Genomic DNA, 4,737 nt, shown 5'->3' with positions numbered 1-4,737 from the left:
AAGTTGTCCAATGGAGTCCAGCACAGGCATGCCTGTGCCCGCTGCAGGTAGCGTTTCGCCCTCTAGTTCCTTGCCTAGTTTTCTCCCAAGATCCGCAGCCTCCCTTTGCCTCGTTTGCAAACCCTCCGAGGCAATGGTAATGCTAGTCGCGCCCCTAGGAGACCCTCCCGATCGAAATGAAACCTCTCGGGCTGAATGCCCAGACCTTCCGGCTCGGACTTTGACTCCTCGGCCCGAAGCTGCTTTCTCTTCTTAGATTTTTGGGTCATTGTCTTCTGCCTTGGGTGAGCAGCCACAAGCTAGGGAGCACCTACAGGTCGAACCAGTGCACCCGCCAATGTCTCCCCGATAGGGGGAATGTTGGCAGCTACCCCGACTGGTCCAATGACGCCAATTTGGGCAAAGGTGAACTGCCTTGGTCGCGGCGACCTAGGCATTTTAGGAGGCATGGTCGCTGAATGTGAACATCGTTAGGAAAACAGTTCGTTGCATGCAAATAATGAAAGTGACTAAGGTTATGGCACTTACTTGGTAAGGTTTCTAAGGTCACTTCGGGATTGAAGAAAACGTATTTTCGCAAGTTTGCGGTTGTCACGAGCAGCCTCGCGTCACGACTTTGTTCGGGCAAAAGGCCGAAAGCAATGATTCTGTCAAGATCCTCGAGAGCTGATAACCTAGTCGTCTTGTTGACTGCGAAGAGACATAGAAAGTTCATCAGCAAAAATTAAAAGGAAATTCGCCAAGGCAAAGAAAGGAAAACCTATTCGGCTCCCTAAACTGGCAAATGCCATCATAGTGAAAAAAGAAAAACTTCGTCTCATATGCCCCAATGTTGCTAGGGTAACTGTGTATTCCTCCCTCAATTGTAGATCGCTTCGAGAGGTAGAAAGAGTCTTTGTCTTTACTCTTCTTCAGATAATACGAGCAATTGAGCTCTAGCGCGGTTAGCTCGCCCAAATTGTTCTTGCCGCGTGCGATATACATAGCTACAGCTATCATATACGTATTTGACATGAGTTGTAACGATGCGACCCCTAAGTGATCGAGGACCAACCTAATGAAAGGGTGGAAAGGGATTAGCGCTCCACACTTAAAAATGTTCTCAGAGATCGCAACCATTCCTTCTGGCGGATTCCGAGCTGTATACGTCCTATGTTGGTAGACCTCTATGCTGAGAGCGTATTGGTATATCGCTTTTTTAATCTCCTCTACGGTGGCTATTGATAGAATCTCCTGAGAGAGACCCACTGGGGCATCCTGCATCGGCGAGCTCGTTCTCTCATCTGTCCTGGTCACTCTTCTGCAGTATAAAAAAAGCGACATGTAGGAATTACACAGTCGTCGTACACTATTTCGTACGATAACGTGAAGGGAAAAGTAAATGCTTTCTTCCTTAAAGAATCCTTAGGGGCCACCCCTGGAAAAACCCTAAAGAATCCTTAGGGGCCACCCCCAAAGGCTCAAACCCTAGGAGGAAGTTTATTCTCCGATCAACTACCAGCAAACGCTCACTGTTATCGCATGGCAACCATCTTCAAAAAACAAGAAAAAGGAAAGTGATAAGAGAATCATCCTTACCTCTTGATTATGAAGATTGATTGATCCTCCTGCTCTGAATGTCAAGTGCGCACTAGTCTGAAGGACGGAAAATTGAGGCTCACTAGTCTGCGCGAGTATTGTGGCATTGCTTGAGGTGAGCCAGGGGTTTTATAGTAAAGAAAGCGGCAATTGGTTTTCCCAAAGTCAAACGATGTTTAAACGAAAATCTTCTCTAACCGTTGATCGTGAACACGTGTTGTCAATCAACGAGAAAGAGTAACCGTCACGCTTCGAGAAATCAGATCGTTGTTTCTCTCCTCCACATTAAATGCGCTCATATCCGTATTTAATGTTCTGAGAGGGAATGTCGTTTCAGCATGGCTCTCATTTAATGCGCATGGCTAGCACTTATTGCACATAGGACACGTTTGTCAGAGCAAAAGGTGTTTCATTAATGTATCCGCTACCAAAGCACAATGGATAACATCTGAAGAGGTCATTAGATAAAACAATCTTCATCACATGTCAATTGCGAAGCAACGTAACTCTACCTTCAAAAAAAAAAAATACGCTAAGTATAATTAGATCGTGAACCTCGGTCAAGACCAGAATCATCACTATGGCACTGAATAAAGTCTAGAATAGGTTGCAGACCCTACGGAGAAAGACCATTTCAGGTCGCATATATGGAAATGTTTCGCCACCTTTTTGAAAGCAGGTCGGATCGACCAGCGGTCACTCAGCACATCAAATCAGGGCATGATTGTGTAGTTTTCAAGGTTTGATCCTCAAACCTTAAAAACTAGGGGACTTTTGTTATGCCTGAAAAGTAGGGCTGACAAGCCTTGTCAGCTTGTCAGCATAGCTGGTTGGAGCTTAAGAAGGTTCTACAACCACTCAGATGCAACCACATCGTGTGATGACGTGAGTAGCATGCTCCTGTCAATGCAATGGGTATGCGTCAGGTTGGCGAATGGCTAGAAAAGGTCCACGTGTCCAATCCGTGCACAAGTCGAGGAAATCACTCGGGCAGGTGAGTAATGGGACGCAGAGAAGGATTTGCACAGCATCTAACCCACTCACAGATTTAGTAATCATTACCTTAATTCATCTCACTATAAATAGAGAGTTCCTCTCCCATATATGGGATTAGCTAATTTTACTCTAAAACATCATACTCTCTCTCTCTCCTTCCTGTATTCTCTAAACTATAAATCAGCTTACTGAACGCGACCTAACTTCGCTCATCAATATAATATCAGTAGACATAGGATTTGCCTTGTGAGCATCCAAACCACTTTAAACATTGTTCTTCATTCCTTATTCAATCAAACACCCCCATAATCACGTATGACTTCTAAGTCCGCTTAGCATTTACCACGTGCAAATAGTTAGTGTTTGATTTAGTATATGAAGTCAGCACCAAAGTTATTCAGAACAGTTACAATTTCCTTTGACCCCGTTCTTTCACCTGTGATGCACACAGATTATAAACATGAAAACTCGTGTAATTACTTAGTCAGATGTCAATAAATATGTATAATGGACCTCAACCCCTACGGCATGCAGAAAATGTATGCTTGATCTTTTTAAGAATTTCAATAATTATGTCCTTAAGATACTAGTCTGCCAACTAGGCCAGCAAATAGATGAGTGATGACCAGTCTGTAAACTAAGCAGATACAACACAAATCACATTAAAGTCAAACAAATTTTTTTGTCAAAAAGTTCTAAAGCAAATGGCAGGCTATATAGAAGGTCCTAATACAAATGAATAAAGAAAATGAGGTTTCTTGAAGCACCAAAGAAAAGTTTTTTTAAGTATATGAAACATCAGAAGCCCTTGACTTAAAGTTCAAAAAAGAACCCTAATCATATAATAGAAGGTCCTAATATCAATGAATAAAGAAAAAGAGGTTTCTTGAAGCTCTAAAGAATAAATTTTTAAAGTACATGAGATACGAAATCAGGTTGGTGGTTTTGAAAAATAAATGTTGTCAGAATAAAGCTTATTATTAATGCATGATTAATGATTTCAATTACAAGTAATGACAACTTTATCTTTTGTCCTAGAGTTAAAAGGTGCAATCAAGAAGCATGGAACAAAAGGGGTGGAACAAAAGTGTAACGATTTACATGAGGCAAGCAGATAGAGAGTGTGGAAAGAGAGAACTATTCACATAAACCTGTACAATAAAACAATCTCGAGCATGTTAGAATCAAAGTAATAGCAGCTGCAGAAAATTGAAATGTTAATTCAAAAAATTCCATAACCAAGCACCAAAAAATTTTAATATCTCAAAACTACATCTATTGAATTCCATCATAGGTTTAAGCTTATATACAAGTCAACCTTAATAGAAAACTCAGATGAGCTCCAATCCAATAGAATACACAAATCCCTATATTTCAAGGTCGCAATGATGCAAACCAAAAAGAATTTACATAGTTTTTGGCCTTCAAAGTGTTACATTTTTTTCCCTGCCAAAGTTTCAACTGCTTTTACCACAAAGTAAATATAGGTATCATGTAAGTTGTGGGAGGCCATGGTTTCAAAAATAGAATGCTTTACATCTTTATGCTCTTCAATCAAAGTGATATTGGCACCAAACAAAAGCAACAACTTCCTATAAGTACCCTATTAGATAATAAATAAGATGAAAGAAACTTGACAGGTTAAAAGATCACAATACATCACTTAAATTACTAACAATTGACAGCTGGTGATAAGTTTATCATATTTGTGCTAAAATGTTATAGGAGATAAGATTGATATTGACACCTGAAACATCAAATTTGAGAAATCATGCTTAGTTATCCAATTTCGAGATGTCATGATAAAGACTGAAAGAAAATCTTCTACTCATCATAATGTTTCCTTTCTAGCCACGAACCACATCCAGCAACTACAGAAGTTGTTTCTACTTGAAGCTATGTCCAAAATTTTGGATCTTCTGTTTTGAAAGAGGGTAAAAGCAAACTTAGTAGTTGACTTTTGCTCCGAGGGTACAAAGATTAAATAAAAACCCAAAACCATGCATTTTGATTTAATACATCCAAAAATAATTTTGGGTTTAAGGGAATTGTACCCTCTAGACACCTAATGGCTCTGTCACTAGCTTCAAAAATAATTCTACTTGAAGCTATGTCCAAAATTTTGGATCTTCTGTTTTGAAAGAGGGTAAAAGCAAACTTAGT

Source organism: Pistacia vera, unplaced genomic scaffold, assembly GCF_008641045.1.
Source record: "Pistacia vera cultivar Batoury unplaced genomic scaffold, PisVer_v2 Contig173, whole genome shotgun sequence".
Classification (NCBI taxonomy): domain Eukaryota; kingdom Viridiplantae; phylum Streptophyta; class Magnoliopsida; order Sapindales; family Anacardiaceae; genus Pistacia; species Pistacia vera.
This window is presented reverse-complemented; position numbering follows the sequence as displayed.